The sequence below is a fragment of the Phaseolus vulgaris genome, chromosome 8, assembly GCF_000499845.2.
Source record: "Phaseolus vulgaris cultivar G19833 chromosome 8, P. vulgaris v2.0, whole genome shotgun sequence".
Taxonomy (NCBI): Eukaryota; Viridiplantae; Streptophyta; class Magnoliopsida; order Fabales; family Fabaceae; genus Phaseolus; species Phaseolus vulgaris.
Window position 1 is genome coordinate 31,571,239 of NC_023752.2, and position 17,946 is coordinate 31,589,184.

Consider the following 17,946-nt stretch of genomic DNA (forward strand, 5'->3'; position numbering starts at 1 on the left):
TCACATTTGTGTAGGAACCTATATAGAATTGTTTTGTTGTTTTGTTTTTAGGTTGTTTGAGTCTTGTTTGCAATTCTATTCGGTTCATTATATGTGTCTTGAGTCATTTGATTTTCTGAATCCTATTATGTTTTGTCTAAGTCATGTTTCTCCTAATTTGTCATCAAATCCATGTAGTGCTGATTTTGTTGATAATTTTGGTTTCTTGATTTGATTTCAGTCCAGATCTATAATTTTGTGTTTGTTGATCCTTTGGTGCATTTTTCTTTTAGTTTGAGTTCATATTTGTATATTAGATCCATACAAATTCATATACATTCACTCCATTGTGTTTTTGAAGTTTCTTATTCTGTTTTTAAATTCCAGAATTAGGATTACTCTGTTTTTCAGATTCTGTGCTGGCTGTTTTTTGTTATGAATTTTAAATACGTTGGAGAAAAATTATGAAAATCTGGATTTATACAGTTTGATGTGTTAGAAAATCAAGAAAAAAAAGAATCAAATGAAAAGACAAAATAGAGAAAAAATGATAAATAAATAAAAAAGTGCATCCAAGTGCCAAAAATATACGGTAGTTGAACAGTGATTTTGAAAACATTATCACAATTAATCTGTGCATAGTTTTGGTGTGATTTCAGCGCCAAAAGTTTGCTAAGACATTGAATCGTTTGTGGTTAAAATTTCAGAAGCAAATTAAAAATAGCCAGCTCAGCATAAATATTTTAAGTCACGCTTTGTGAACCTGAATTTTCCAGTAGTGCTGTTTTGGTTTTTCTAATCAATTCTAGTGCCTTTCTTTAGGTTCCTTTTGTGTGTTATCCTTTGTTGAGTGCCTATTTTTATTTGCTTGTCCAATTTCATTCAAAACTCTTTCTAAGTTGTGTCATATAATTCAAATCCATTTGCTGTGGTCCTGTTTTAAAATTTATTTTGTTTCTTTCTTTCATTTCTTGACCTCTAAATTGTTGGTGGATAAAATACAATTGGTGCTTGTTAAGTGGATTTGACTTTGTGGTGAGTCTATCTCTACTTAGTAGGTACTGTTTTGGAGAATTTAATTGTCTAATCATAAGAGGTTAAGGCAAGGAGCAGCAACAAATACAAACACATACACTTTGGAGAACACAACAAAGAAGAGCAATTACAAGCCAAGGAGTGCATAGTATAGGAAATCTGAATTTTAATTTGTGTAATTCAATTTCTTTGTATTTCTTTGAGTTGTAATTACATTCAACCTTTGATTAATTAGTGGACTAATCACGTGTAGACGGTGAGTGTGTCTTCAAAGGCTCCAAGTGTCTAGAAGCCTCACCTTAGGATTCGCCTAGTCTAAAGCTTTGTAGTTAGCAATCTTTAATTGTGCTTAGCTAATTGCTTTACGTTAATTACTTGTTTAACATTGTTTAACATTGCTTATTTGCTTTATTTGTTTAATTTCTTTGCATTGTTTTCCTTTGCATAAAATTTGACTTTTCATTCCTCATTGTGATCTAAGTAATTTACTTAGAAAAAGAATTGAGTGAAGTTTTTTAGGGATAGATTTTGGTAAGAAAAGACTTGGTACTTAAGAAATCCTAGTGACTCACCTCTCTTTCCTGGAAAGCTATCTTCACTACTTTCCTTTTCTTTCTTGAAGTAAAATACTTTTAAACACAAATCTTTAGTCATGTCAACTCACTCTTCTAAATCTAATGAAAGTGATATAAAGTCCATCAAATCTCTTATAAAACAATTAGCCAAGGACTTTCAATCACTCTCATATAGACAATTGGAGCATGAGGCCCAAATCAAGGAGTTGAGAATGACTAAAGAAAAGGATGAAAACTCTCAAAAATTAAAAAAAAAAATACGTTCTCATGCATCTAGTTCTCAAAATCTTGATTCTTTTGGGGAGGAAAGCCTTAGGATAAATGAGTATTATCAACCACCCCCTAGGAGAACTAGAAGAGATAGAAGAGAACAAGAGAACCCAAGAGAGGTTAGGGTAGACCTACCCCATTTCCATGGAAAAGAAAACGTAGAAGTCTATTTAGATTGAGAAATGAAGGTAGAATAATTATTTGCTTGTCATAGAGTGAGTGAAAAGAGAAAAGTACCCCTAGCCACTCTTAGTTTCCAAGCGAACGCTATGTATTGGTGGACGGCTTTAGAAAGAGATAGGCGTCTTCATAGGGAACCTCCCATAGAGTATTGGAATGATCTTAGGGAAACCCTAAGACGTCGCCATATACCCTCCTATTATAATAGGGAGTTGATGGACAAGCTCCAAAGACTCCAACAAAGAACAATGAGTGTAGAGGATTATAGGCAAAAGATGGAGCTATACATGATGAGAGCCTCCATTAGGGAGAATGAGTCCACCAACATAGCTAGATTCTTAAGTGGGCTAAATCTTGAGATAAGAGATAGAGTTGAACTTCTACCTTATCAAGACTTGAATGACTTGGTTCAACTTTGTATCAAATTTGAACAACAAAATTTAAAGAAAATTTCAAGTCATAAGGAAGGTTCATACTACAATTTCTATCCAAAAAGAGAAATTAAAAGGGAGGAGAGTACATCTAAGGAAACACCAAAAGAGACTCCCAAACCCATAGACAAAGATATCCTCACTCCACCCATTCGCACTAGGGATGTTAAATGTTTTAAATGCTTTGGAAGAGGACATGTGCAAGCACAATGTCCAAACCAAAGAACCTTGTTTTTGAAAGGAATAGATGAATACACTAGTTGTGAAGAAGAGCCTAGTGAGAAAGAAGAAGGGGGAGAAGATGAAAGAGTGTATCCTTTAGAGGGGGAATTATTGATGATTAGAAGAACCCTCAACAACCAAACTAGTGTAACCATGGAAACACAAAGAGAGAACATCTTTCACACAAGATGCAAAGTTTTAGAAAACATATGTTCTCTCATTGTGGATAGTGGTTCATGTTGCAATTGTTGTATCACTAGGTTGGTTGAAAAGTTAAATCTACAAGTAGTCCCTCATCCTAGACCTTACAAGCTTCAATGGATAAACGAAGATGGGGAACTAATTGTAGATAAACAAGTGAAAGTCGAGTTTTCTATAGGTAACTACCAAGACAATGTTTTATGTGATGTAGTTCCTATGGAAGCTTGCCACATCTTATTGGGTAGACCATGGCAATTTGACAAGAAAACCTTGCACAATGATCTAACCAATGAGATTACCTTCACCCACAAGAAAAAGAAATTTGTACTTAATCCTTTACCACATTCCCAAGTGGTAAGAGATCAAATACAAATGAAACAAAAGAGGGATGAAGAGAAAAGAAAAACCAAAATAGAAAAAGAGAGAACCATCAGGGAGTAAAAGGCGTGGGAGAATAGTGGTCATTCCCACAAGGTCATTCAACAAGACAATCCATCTAAAAATACCTTTGAAAATATGCTTCTTGTTGAACAACCTAGCCTTATCTTTTGTAAAGGAACACTTGCAAGCTTAGTGAAAAAGGAATCCTTAAAGGAGGATTGCCTAGACAAAAATGTAGTAAATTATTTTGAATATGTGCTAAGATATCACCAACAAGTGAAGGTCAAGTTATCTATAGGCATCTATAAAGAAATTTTTTTATGTAAGGTAATGCCTAAAAAAACTTGTTATGTCTTATTGACACAATCATTGAAAAGTGTTAAAATTTCCATGATCAATGGTTGTACCAACGAGACTACCTTCACACATAAAAGAGAAATTCTTCATGAAGGAGAACTCATGGGCCAATTTAGAGTTGATAAAATTCTAGATCTTTTAAAAGGAAAATTCTTTTGGTCACCCATGAGAAAAGATGTTCAAAGACATTACCCTAAATGCATTTCTTGTTTTAAAACTAAATCTAAGGCAATATCTCATGAACTCTATACTCCTTTACCTTTTGCAAATGCTCCATGGGAAGACATAAACCTAGATTTTATATTAGAGCTTCCTAGGACAACAAAAGGTTTTGAATCCATTTTTATGGATATGGATAAGCTCTTCTCTAGAGAAGTGATAAGACTTCATGGTTTATCTCTAAGCATAGTGTTGGATAGAGCTCCAAAATTTGAAAACCATTTTTGGAGGATTCTTTTGGAAAAACTTGGAACTAACTTGTACTCTTCAAATTCTTATCATCTTCAAACGAATGGTCAAAATGAAATTGAAAACATAGCTCTTTCTACTATGTCTAAAGTAATCATAAGAGGCAAACACAACTCTAGAGATGAGAATGCATACGATAGAGTAGTTCACAAGACTACTAATATTTCTACATTTGAGGTTGTAAGTGGGCTTAATCCTCTTTCCTCTTTTGATTTGTTACCATTTCCTAATCCACAAATATTTGTGTATAAGGAAAAAGTAACAAAAACTAAATATGTTAAAATGCATAAGAGGATTAAAGAACAAATAAAACAACCAAAAGAGAAATATTGTAAAAAGTTGTTGTTCCGTCTGGTTGACCTGGGACGTCTTCGTGCGCGACCTCAACCGTCAGCTAGGGACTCCTTCCCACTGGTTACCTGTGGATTCCTGCAAAGAAGAAGGACAAAAGGGCGTCCTAGCGGCCGTTTGCACTCCGACGCTCAAGTCAGCAGCAAGAAACACCAAAACTATGCACCTCCGTATCGGAGCACCGCGTATGGCACTCGGAAGGTGGTAAAAAGGAAACTGTGTCTAGTGTCTATTTCTCCTTCTAGCAAAAATCCTTCCCTAGTCCCTTGTGCGTAACCTCAAGGCTCGAGCAAGCAACTAGAGAGTCTCTGGGAAATTTGCCAAAAGTTCCAACTCTGTTTCCAACATTCCCGGCGCTATTTAAACTGCCCAAGCATTTAAAGTGCCTTAAAGCGCTTTTAATCATAAACGTAACGCACTTAATTAACGCGTCTAATTAGAAAACGTAGCGCATTTAAGACGTTGAAACGCTTGGGAGCCTTTATAGTACCTTAAACGCTCGAAACAGAAACTATATTGAATGACTTTAATTACCTGGTACCTGACTAAGTGGTGTTTCTATTCTGGCCTGGCTGTCGTACACGTGGAGGGCCTCACAGCGCCGTGACCCCATCTGGGGACGTTTCTGCCCATCTGGGGACGTTTCTACGTGTGAGTCCTCCTGCTTGGGAGTGCTACTGCGCAAGGGGTGACTTTTTGGGTGCCAACTCATGCCCCTAATCATCTAGTCACTCACTTTGAGAGCGTATCTGCCTTCCCCTCGTACCCTGCACCTAGCTGCCCTGGGCGCGACCCTCCCCTTGAGTCGTATCTGCCCCAAAGGCGTCTCTGAGGCGGCAGGGGTACTTCACGAGTCAGGCTGCCCTTCACTGGTGCTATCACTATGGCCTTGAAGCCACCTTTTCCTTCTCTTTATCACTGTCCCGGATCATCGGGACCTAAGGCCTTCCCACGGCGTCGCTCCCTCCATAGTCTTTCCTACCCATGGGTATCGAGGAACCACACTGTGATTGCCTTGCCTTAGCGATATTTGATCTTGGCGACGCCCTGGTTGGGCGATGCCTTCGCCTAGGCGACGCCTTCACTTAGGCGACGCCTTGCCTTGGCGACGCTTCCTCTTGGCGACGCTGGAACTTGTCGTCTCTTCATCTAGGCGACGCTTTGTGTTGACTTTGACTCCAGGCGTTGACTTTGACCTTGACTTTGTCAACGCCCGGATACGGGACGGTACACAAGCCCCCCAGTCTTAAGCCGAAGACTTGTCTTCAGCGCAAAGACTAAGGCGTCGCCCACGTCGTCCACGTGTCGCCCTGATGACGTGTCATTCCCTGCTGACTCAACAATTCTCGAATCGTTGACGTGACACTCTCTGAACCCTAGGGGCACTCTTAATGGTTGATTGGACATCCTCTGAAGCGGGGAGAAACACCTTTTGGGCCACGCTTAATCGCGCGCCACGTGGCCCATCGCACGGCCAGCCTCTGGGGTCCCTTGCGCTTCCCTTGGGCGCTTAATCCTTTGACACGCGGCAGGATCAAACGGCTCCTGATTAGCGCCTCTTGGGTTGCAAGTGTAACGTTTAAGTTACCCCAAACCCCGCGCTCACACCCACTGTTTCATCCATTCTCTCTGCATCTCCGCACTGTTCATCACCTTCAAGCCTTTCTCTGCAACTTCTGCTCTTTCTTTCGCGCTCTCCTTCCTCCCTTACCTCGAAAACAAAGGTATGATTTTTGCACATCCCGACTCCTCTCCTTCGTCGCATTGCATATTTTATCGAACTGCCTGGGACTGTTTACGTTGTGTTCTTCCGCTCCTCCGTTCTTCTCTGTTTCCTTCTCCTTCTTTCTGGGTTTTCTCGCATGGGTAGTATTTCCTAGGGTTTTATCCCCTTTTCTGTCTTGGCATCGCTTTGTTAAAACCTTTTTTCCTTTCTTCTTTCTCCAGCTATTTATTCACACCATGACGCGCCCGAACGCAAAGTCTGGTTCTCCTCCCAAGACCCCCAAGTCCAATTACAAAGCTTTCTATACCTGGCCCCCGACGAGCTTTTGAACGAGTGCACCAGCCTGACATCCTTTCAAGACCTGGAGAATCACCGTGGGGACCCCCACTTGTATAACTTTAATGCCTTCTGCCGCACTCACGACGCGCACATCTCCGTTCGTCCTGGCCGACCGGGGGAACCTGTGTGTGTGGATGACAGACCGAGAAAGGGGAGTCCCTTCTTCTTTATGTACCAGACGGTGTTTAAACGCGTTGGGGTGCGCCTCCCCTTCACACCCTTTGAGAGGGGACTCCTTACGGAAATTAACACAACCCCCGCCCAGCTCCATCCCAACAGCTGGGCATTCGTAAGGGGCTTCCAAATTCTCTGCGGGCACCTGGGCATCCTTCCTTCCGTGGATGTTTTCTTGCATTTCTTCGAAGTGAAGAAACAAGGGAAAAGCTTTTGGGTGAGCTTCTCCGGCATCGCGGGCAGGATCATCCTCTCCCTCTTCCAGAACTCCTATAAGAACTGGAAAGGAAAATTCTTTAGGGTGTGCAACGCCAAGCATGACCCCACGGCCTTAGACGGCTTCCCCTTATACTGGACGGAGCACCCTAAACTGCTCAGGGTCAAAACCCTAGATGAGCTATCCCCTGCTGACAGGGAGGTGTGCAAGGCCTTGGCTGGCCTAGGGATCGTCTTTGATACATTGAAGCTCATCGCGAGCGAATACAACGCTCACGCCCTAACTACATACTTTGGTATGGAGACCCTCCCCTTACCATCTTTCATTATCTGTACCTTACTACCAAATGTTTGTTCCTCTGGCCTCTTTCACCTGTCTTCCATTATACCATGTGATTCGCGTCTCTCGTTTCTACGCGTTTTGTGATTTTGCATAGTTGCTTTGGTTTTGACTTCTGCTGCTTGGCTTATCTGAATGTAGGATCGGTGATGGGCGCTTCCAAAAGGATGATGTTGGCGAAGGCGATAAAGGACGCTCGTGCTGCCAAAGCGGGCGCCTCTTCCGTCCCTGCTGCTGACTCGAACCCCCCATCAGCCCTGCCTCTGCCACCACCGACCACTACCGAAGCTCCACTAGGCTCATCTTCACCGTCCCCATAGCCCTGAGGCGCTTCAGACTCCTGGCTCTCCTCTGCCCATTGTCGCCGTTCCTCTGGCCGTGGCCTCATTGCCGGCCCCAACTCCCCTCGACAAAGGGAAACGGGTCTTGGAGATCATATCCGACGATGAAGACTCGGATGGCGTGGCACCCTTCAAGAGGAGGAAATCTGCCAAGGTTCCCCTCCTACCAGAGGCGTCGCCCCAGGGAGAGGACTCTTTCAGGGACAACCCTCCAAGCGCTACCTCCCTTCCCCCCACAACTGTCCAAGAAGATATAGGCGAAGGCGCCGAGTCTGCTCCACCTCCACCACCGGCAGAGGTCTCTGCTTCGCCTGCCCCCGTCGCTGCCGCCCCCGATTTTATCGCCATCCCTCACCCAATCATGCATCTGATGAGGGGCTTCAGTGGTGGAACAATGCCAAAGGGCTCCGACAGGAAGGAGGGCATGCCTTTCTACTTGGGGGCCTTCTTGGCGGTGGCCCTTGAATGGCGCGCCCAGGCCAGAAATGCTGTTCTGCAGACTCAAACCCTTCAGGCCTTGGAAACAAAGGTAGCTGCCCTGGAAGAGGAAAAGAAAACCCTGGAATGCAAAACGAGGCCTACCAAAACGCTCTGAAGCAGGCTCAAGAGGCCAAGGAAAAGGCTGAAAAACAACTGGCGGAGGCGATGGGGTTCCAGGCTGACTTCTACACTCGGGAAGTCACCCTCCAAGTTCAGATAACGAGCCTCCAAGACTTAATCGAAGCTGACGAGGAAGTTCAAAAGGACTTGAAGGACCGTTGCTGTGAGCAGGCTGACGAAATGGAGCGGATGGAGGGGGAAATGGCTACCCAGGCCAAAGCTCTGGGCCTTCTCCAGGTTGACTACGACAAACTGCAGGTCGAGGTCAGTCGACTTCGTGTGGAGAAGGAGGCTTTGGAGAAGCAGGTAGCTTCTGGGGACGCCACCATTGAGGAGCTAGAGAAGGACAAAAAGACCCTCATCCAGGACATGGCGGGCACTTTCGAGGAGGGATTCCAGGAGGCTCTGGCCCAAGCTGTCTGCATGAATCCGGGGATCGACATTTCCAACTGCGATTCCACTCACCACATTGTTGATGGAAAAGTCGTGCCCCTGGAAACGGACGATTGAACCGCCACCCTCGATCATCACTTTACCCCTTTACACTTGTTTAACCTTCTTTGATAAACTTGTAATTCTTTGAATTGTCTGTACTTTCGTTACAACTTTGAGTTTTTGCATGATTACCTTCGTGTCTTTGCGATCTATAATTCCGCCTGTGTGGTTTTACTTTCGTCCTTTGACTTCACGTGCTTCAGTTGTTTTGGCTGTACTATACCCGTTACGCGTCGATGCCTACGTCCATGGAGAGGCTTGTCTAATGGGGCCGTATCGTCCATGGGGTGTCTCTAACACCAAGCGATCCGTCCCTTGATTCTTAATGCCCGGCGCCCACGCCTAAGGAGAGGCCTGCTACAGCAGCGCCGTATCGTCCCCGGGTGTCTAAAACGCCGAGTGCTCTGGGGGGGTCGTTCCCTCCATGGTCTTTCCTTCCCATAGGTATCGGGGAACAACCCTGCCAGTGATTCGCTGGCGTTTGGCGATCTCGTCTCCCTCCACAGTCTTTCCTACCTGTGGGTATCGGGGAGGCGACGCCAGTAACTAGCTTTGCCTTCTTCGATTTCGTCTCCCTCCGCAGTCTTTCCTACCTGTGGGTATCGGGGAGGCGGCACTGCTGATATTTGGGTTGGCGACGCCCGCAACGTCTCATGCAGGCATCGCCCCTTGCGTCTTTCCTGGCGACGCCCCGAGCGTCTCGTGCTGGCGTCGCCTTGGGTGTTATCTTTACCTTGGCATTGACTTTGTCCTTCGCCCTGGTCGACGCCTGAGGACAGCGGAGAGCTCAAGGTTTCGCCTGCACCATCCACGTGGCGCTTCTTGTATTGCTAATGGGACGTTCAGTCATTCGACTTGGTCCTGACTCCTACTGTGCCCCTGACCCACTCTCGACGGCGCATCGTACTATTGGGCATTCTGTCGATACGACGTTTTCTGATTTTAACCAGTGGTGCCAGGGCCATCCTTCCATCTTCTGCCACGTGGCTCGATCGTGCGGTGCATCCATTCGCGTCGATTAGCGCTATAACTGCAATACTTCCACTTGCGTCCTTTGGCGCTCTAACCGTAATATTTGATTCTTTAAAGCTTTGAAACTGTCCTCATCATTTCTGCACCTTTCGTAACCTACTTGCACCCTCTCTGCTTGCACCCTTCTTCTTCTTGCACCCTTCTTCTTCTCGCGAAGAGTTCTTCCAGTGTTCGTTCCCCCCAGCGTTTTACCCTTGCCAAGACTTCAAACCTCCCTGATTCTGTTCAAGAATGTCTTCTCGTTCTACTCCTCCCAGGGTCAACCCCAAGGACCTGTATCCTTGGGCTTCGAGGGAGCTTCTTGACGAATGCTCCTATTTGCTCTCCACCAGGGCCATAAGGGAACACAAAGGGGATTCATGCTCCTATAATCACCGTGCCTTCGCGAGGAGGCACGACGACGACATTGCCGTGCTCCCTTGCACTCTAGGGGAGCCAGTGTGTGGAGACGAACAGGCCAACGACGGGGTCCCCTTCTTTTACTTCTATCAGGTGGTTTTCAAAACCATAGGCGTGCGCCTGCCCTTCTCCAGGTTTGAGAAGGAACTGCTGACGGAGATCAATGCCGCTCCGGCCCAGTTATATCCCAACAGCTGGGCTTTTGTCAAGGCCTTTGACATCCTTTTCGGGTTTCTGGGTAGGGCACCCTCGGTCGACATCTTTCTTCACTTCTTCGAGGTGAAGAGGCAAAGGCACAACCTCTGGGTAACTCTCAGTAATGTTCCTGGCAGAGTTCTCCTGACCCCCTTCCAAAACTCATTCACTGGGTGGAAAGGCCGGTTCTTCAAGATCTGCTGCTCTGACCTCGTTCCCTCCGCCCTGGATGGTTTTCCACTGTACTGGGTGAGGGAGACGAGGGCCCTCAAAACCAAACCCTTCAAGAAACTGGCCCCAAATGACCAGGTGGTCTGCCGGATTCTTGCTGAGGCGGGAGGTTTTGACTCCGGCACCTTGATCAGTTTGGAGTTCAACGCTGGAACTCTCGAAAAGTATATAGGTATGAGTCACTGCCCTAGGAACTTCCGCCTTTATTGTTCTCTATCTGGGTGTGTTTTGCTTCATGGTGTCTCTGACATGTTCATCTTCCTTGGTGCAGGTTCGAAAATAAACCAAGAGCGGAGGACACGACTTACCCAACCTCTGCAGACTGAGAGCGGGGCTTCGTCTTCTTCCCGTGCTGACGCCGAAGGCCACTGAAAAGTTGTTCGTTTGTGTTTTTGTATGAGTTGTAATGTTTGCCCTATTCGCATTACTCCCATTTGTATCGAACACTGCTTGTAACATCAACTTCACTATACCGTACTTGGTTTTTATAATGCCGCTTTACTTTGCATACGTCTCATATATCGTGCGCTTTTCCTCCGTCATGTTTCTCAGCGGCGCCTGCACTCAGGTGACACCTTTCTTCTTGGCGACGCCTTTCTTCTTGGCGACGCCTTCTTTCTCGGCGACGCCTTCGTTCTTGGCGACGCCTTCTTTCTTGGCGACGCCTTTGGCTACTTCAAACGAAGAAAGATAAAGACTGAGGTCCAGGGCACGGTTTTTTCTCGAACTTGCTTTTTTTTTCTTTTATTTGGGTGACCTCATTAAAAAACCCCGGAAAGGGAAAAAGAGCGTCCCCTTTAACAAGACTGTTACATAGCTGCTTTACATACGTCAACTAAAATAAAACTTCAGATTGGCTGCATTCCAACTGCGCGGGATGGGACCTCCTTCCAAGGTCTCTAGGTTGTACGAACCGTTGCCCTTAGCCTCGGTAACTCTGAAGGGTCCGGTCCACTTGGGAGACAGCTTATTCTCCAGCTCGTATGGATGGGCTTTCCTCATAACTAGGTCGCCAATCTGAAACTGTCGCGGCTTTACCTTAGAGCTATATTGGCGCTCTACTCTTCTCTTCACCGCTTCAGCTTTTATTCTGGCTTCTTCCCTGGCTTCGTCTAGTAGATCCAGGTTTATCTGCCTTTCTTCGTTGGATTCCTCCACCACAAAGTTTTGAAAACGTGGTGAGCTTTCATGTATCTCTACCGGAATCATCGTGTCCGACCCATACACCAAACTGAAAGGTGTCTCCATGGTGGAAGATTGGGGCGTGGTGTGGTATGCCCATACGATCCTTGGAACTTCCTCCGCCCACGCCCCTTTGGCCTTCTCTAACCTTCTCTTTAATCCTCTCAGCAAAACTCTGTTTGCTGACTCCACTTGCCCGTTGGTCTGGGGGTGTTCGACTGATGCGAACACTTGCTTGATACCTACCTCAGCGCACAAATTTCTCAACTGCTGACTGGCGAACTGGGTTCCGTTATCGGATATCAAACGCCTAGGTACGCCAAAGCGGCACACAATGTTCTTCCACACAAAGTGTTGTACCTTGTGCGCAGTGATCTGTGCCACGGGCTCTGCCTCTATCCACTTGGTGAAGTACTCGATGGCAACGATCAAATACTTCATCTGCCTTATTGCCAGTGGGAACGGGCCCAGGATGTCGATTCCCCATGTATGAAAAGGCCACGGGCTATATATGGATCGCAGTCCTCTTTTACTGTTGGCCAGAAGAACCCTGCGCGTATCATAATAACCTATATACGAAATGCTGACATTAATAAAAAAAGGAATGGTTCAATTACTCCTACGTGGCTCCCGCAAATGCCTTCGTGGAGCTCCGCCATTATCCTGGTACACTCGTCGCCACTTACACACGTTAGGATAGGGTGAGTGAAACCGTGCCTGAACAACACTCCATCCACCAGAGTATATCTTGCGGCATTTCTCTTGACCTTCTTACCCTCTTCCGGCTCCACTAGGAGAGCCCCATCTGCCAGGTACCGTTTGTATGGCGTCATCCAGGTGTCTCCCTCGATTAGGACACATACCTGCATTTGTCTTCCTTCTTCAGGCATATCCGCGTACGTGCTGATGCGGGGTGTCTTCAGCGTATCTTGGGTCAGAGAGCGATGATTCCTTGGACTCTCTCTTGATGTACAGATCTGGAGGACATCCACCCTGTTATCTTCCACGAATTTACGCGGAGCTTTGAGTGTCTCTTGGATTACTGTCCTCTGTCTACCCCCCTTGCCTGAGCTGGCCAGCTTGGCAAGCAGGTCAGCTCTGGCATTCTGCTCCCTTGGGACATGTACTAGCTCAAGAGCGTTAAATGCTCCCTTCAATAGTTGGACGTATATGAGATACGCTGCCATCTGTGGGTCCTTCGCCTGGAACTCACCCGACACCTGCCCCGTAATCAGCTGGGAATCGCTTTTCACCAGGAGGTTCTGCGCGCCCATCTCCTTGGCCAGGAGCATTCCCGCTATCAGGGCTTCGTATTCCGCCTGATTATTACTTGCCTTGAAGGCGAAGCGCAGAGCTTGCTCAATGAGTACGCCGTTGGGTCCCTCCAAGACTATTCCCGCTCCACTTCCTTGTTGGTTGGAAGAGCCATCAACCGAGAGCAGCCACTGCGAGCCCACTTCCACCTCTTGCTCACCTCCGGGCGAGAGTTCCGCTATAAAATCTGCGTACACTTGCCCTTTGATGGATCCTCTAGGCTCATACTGAATGTCGAATTCTGACAGCTCCACCGCCCAGCGTACCATTCTTCCCGCCACGTCAGGCTTCTGCAGCACCTTCTGTGTAGGGAGGTCTGTCATCACTACCACCGTAAAGCTGTGGAAGTAATGACGGAGCCTCCTGGCTGAAAACACCACCGCTAATGCTGCCTTCTCTAGCACCTGCTATCTCGTCTCAGCACCTTGTAATGCCTTGCTCACAAAATAGATGGGCTTTTGACTCTGGTCCTGCTCCTGGACTAACACAGAGCTAATAGCCCGCTCCGTTACCGTAAAATATAGCCGAAGGGGCACGCCTATCACCGGTTTGCAGAGGACCGGTGGCGTCGCCAGGTACTCCTTTAACTTAATGAAAGCCGCTTCGCACTCGTCAGTCCATGCGAAACGACTATTTCTCTTGAGGCACTGGAAATATGGGTGCCCCTTCTCTCCTCCGGCGGAAACAAACCTTGAGAGCGCCGTCATTCGCCCCGTCAACTGCTGAACTTCCTTCACCGACGTCGGGCTTCACATGGCGATGATCGCTGCACATTTGTCGGGATTCGCTTCTATCCCTCTCTCTGTGAGCATAAAACCCAAGAACTTTCCGGCCTCTACCCTGAAGACACACTTCTCAGGGTTTAACTTGAGGCGGTACTTGGATATTGTGACGAACAACTCCTCCAGGTCTGCCATGTGTTGTGCCCTATCCTGCGGCGCCACCACCATGTCATCTACATAGGCGTACACATTCCTCCCTAGCATGGGCGCCAAGACCTTGTCCATTAACCTTTGGTATGTGGCGCCCGCGTTCTTCAGCCCGAAAGGCATCACCTTATAACAGTAACTGCAAGTCTCAGTCATGAATGCAGTTTTACTCTCATCTCTCGGGTGCATCTTGATCTGGTTGTACCCTGAGAATGCGTCCAGGAAGCTCAGCACCTTGCTGCCAGATGCGCTATCCACCAACGCGTCGATGCTGGGCAGTGGGTACGAGTCCTTCGGGCACGCCTTATTTAGGTCCGTGAAGTCCACGCACATCCTCCACTTCCCATTCGCCTTTTTCACCAAGACGACATTGGCTAGCCACTCGGGGTATTGAATCTCCCTGATGTGGCCAGCACTCAACAGCTTCTGCGTTTCATCCTTTACCACCTGCTGTCTCTCCTCGTTAAACTTTCTCCTTCTTTGGCGCACAGGGCGGACCGTGGCGTCCATGCTGAGGTGATGACACAGGAAATCAGGGTCGATACCGGGCATATCCGAGGCGGACCATGCGAAAGCATCCAGGTAGCGCGAAATCACTTCTGCCACCCCTTCCTGTTCTTCTGGGCTCAGCAAACTTCCTAACTTGAACGTCTTGCCGCCAATCTCCCTCTCTACGGCGTTGGCTGCCGGTTGTTCCCCGCTATCCTCGACGGGCGCCGCCTCTTCCACGGGCACCGCGTCGTCAGGGCCCTCCTCCATGTGTGCATCTGTTTCTGGCATCGCCCTCACGGGCACGGCCTCGTTAGGCGTCGGCGCAGCGGGCGTCGCCTCAATCATTGTCGTGTCTACGCACGGTGGACGCTCATACACCATGAACACGCCTCTCTTCGTTTTCAGGCTGTTCTCATAGCATTTTCTTGCCTCCTCCTGATCTGACTTGATGACTATCACCTTGCCACTGAGGTCCGGCAGCTTCATCTTCATATGGCGTGTGGAGGCTACTGCGTTCAACCGGTTCAACGCCGGCCTGCCCAACAAGATGTTGTAAGCGGAGCTGGCGTTCACGACCAAGTACCGGATACTTTCGGTACGCGAGGCCTCTCCGTCTGTGAACGTAGTCCTCAACTCCAGATAGCCTCGAACTTCCACCTGGTTGTCCGCAAACCCATACAGGCACCCTGTGTAGGGCCTCAAAAGGTCGGGGGATAACCGCAACTTATTGAATGTCGACCAGAACATGACGTCTGCTGAACTTCCCTTGTCGACAAGGACTCTGTGCACCTTTCTCCCCGCTGTGACAACTGAAATGACCACGGGGTCATTGTCGTGCGGCACCACGTCTCGGAGATCCCCTCTCGTGAATACGAGGTCCGACTCCCACGGCGCACCCGAAATTCTTTCTTCGATCGAGTTGACCCCCCTCGCGTATTTCTTTCGTTGGGAGGCGGTGGGTCCTCCGTCGGAAAATCCTCCAGCTATGGTATGGACCTCGCCGAGAACCGGCGTCTCGTGTGCTTGTTCTTCCGCTGGCGGCGGCAGGGTGGCGGTCGTTGTGGGTTCTGCGACATAATCCTTCAAAAACCCGGTTCTCACCAGCTCATCCAGCTGGTAACCCAACGACAGGCAGTTATCAATGTGGTGACCGAAAGCCTCGTGGAACTCACACCAAGAGTCTTTCCGAGGCCCCAACACCTTATCGGACTTCGCCGGTCGTCTCAATCTCTCAGCTATGTTAGGCACGGCGATCAGGTCCTTCAACTCCACCAGAAAATTGTATCTCGCCGGCCTCGTTCTTTCTCTGGCCGGGCGATCGCCTCCCGTTGGACCCCGGGGCTGGGGCTTTCTGGCCTCGTAGGGGCGTCTCCCATCTGGTTTCTTCCTTCCCGTCGTGGTCTCATTGACCCTGGCGGGTTGAGCTCGCGTCGGTCCCCTCGGGCACGAGGATACGACGCTGGTGCGCTTCACACACACCTCTCCCTCGGAAGCGATATGTTCTACCGCCCGACGCCGTAGTTCAGCGAAAGTCCTAGGGCGGTTGCGAATGATGGATTCCCCAAAAGGACCGGGGCATACGCCCTTCACGAATGTGTACACAATCATAGGTTCCTCTGTCGTACCAACCTTTACCACCTGGGCCCCGAAGCGATTGATGTACTCCTTTAGGGTCTCCCCTTGATACTGTTTCACATCAAACAAATCGTAGGAGACCGGCGGCGGGGCCTTGTTTGCTAGGTATTGTTCCCTGAACAATCGTGACAGTTGTCGGAAAGAGGTGATATGACCGTCCGGTAGGCTGATGAACCAGTCCATAGCCATCCCAGTCAAGGTGCTCATAAAGAGCTTGCACTTGGCGGCGTCAGAGCCGCCTACCAGGACCATCTGTGTGTGAAATGCAGCGAGGTGCGTCTCAGGGTCCTCCATCCCGGTGAAGATCACCTTGGGCCCTGCGAACGTGTTTGGGATCACTGCATCCAGAATCTCCTGCGAGAAGGGAGTGGAAAACTCCCTTGGCGGGGAGTGGTTCTCCATCTCGTCATGTTCACGTTGCCCCCGATTATTTCTCAGACCCCGGCGCAACTCCTCATTTACGCGGTGGAGCTCTTCATTCCTCTCATGCGAGGCTTCGAGATCTGCCTGCATGCGTTCCTGTTCCAGTTTCGACTCCGCCATATCCTCCTGCAGCCCCCGCATTATCTCTAGGACCTGTTGCATGGATAGTTCTGCTGGGGCCGCGCGTGCTGTACCTCGTCTGGTGGGGGCCATTGTCACGGTCTCTTCCAACCTCCTCCAACGTTACTATAACTTGGTAGATCTTCTCAAACTTGTGATGGGACTGATGTTTTATATCTGCCCCACGGTGGGCGCCAAATGTTCCGTCCGGTTGACCTGGGACGTCTTCGTGCGCGACCTCAACCGTCAGCTAGGGACTCCTTCCCACTGGTTACCTGTGGATTCCTGCAAAGAAGAAGGACAAAAGGGCGTCCTAGCGGCCGTTTGCACTCCGACGCTCAAGTCAGCAGCAAGAAACACCAAAACTATGCACCTCCGTATCGGAGCACCGCGTATGGCACTCGGAAGGTGGTAAAAAGGAAACTGTGTCTAGTGTCTATTTCTCCTTCTAGCAAAAATCCTTCCCTAGTCCCTTGTGCGTAACCTCAAGGCTCGAGCAAGCAACCAAAGAGTCTCTGGGAAATTTGCCAAAAGTTCCAACCCTGTTTCCAACATTCCCGGCGCTATTTAAACTGCCCAAGCATTTAAAGTGCCTTAAAGCGCTTTTAATCATAAACGTAACGCACTTAATTAACGCGTCTAATTAGAAAACGTAGCGCATTTAAGACGTTGAAACGCTTGGGAGCCTTTATAGTACCTTAAACGCTCAAAACAGAAACTATATTGAATGACTTTAATTACCTGGTACCTGACTAAGTGGTGTTTCTATTCTGGCCTGGCTGTCGTACACGTGGAGGGCCTCACAGCGCCGTGACCCCATCTGGGGACGTTTCTGCCCATCTGGGGACGTTTCTACGTGTGAGTCCTCCTGCTTGGGAGTGCTACTGCGCAAGGGGTGACTTTTTGGGTGCCAACTCATGCCCCCAATCATCTAGTCACTCACTTTGAGAGCGTATCTGCCTTCCCCTCGTACCCTGCACCTAGCTGCCCTGGGCGCGACCCTCCCCTTGAGTCGTATCTGTCCCAAAGGCGTCTCTGAGGCGGCAGGGGTACTTCACGAGTCAGGCTGCCCTTCACTGGTGCTATCACTATGGCCTTGAAGCCACCTTTTCCTTCTCTTTATCACTGTCCCGGATCATCGGGACCTAAGGCCTTCCCACGGCGTCGCTCCCTCCATAGTCTTTCCTACCCATGGGTATCGGGGAACCACACTGTGATTGCCTTGCCTTAGCGATATTTGATCTTGGCGACGCCCTGGTTGGGCGACGCCTTGCCTTGACGACGCTTCCTCTTGGCGACGCTGGAACTTGGCG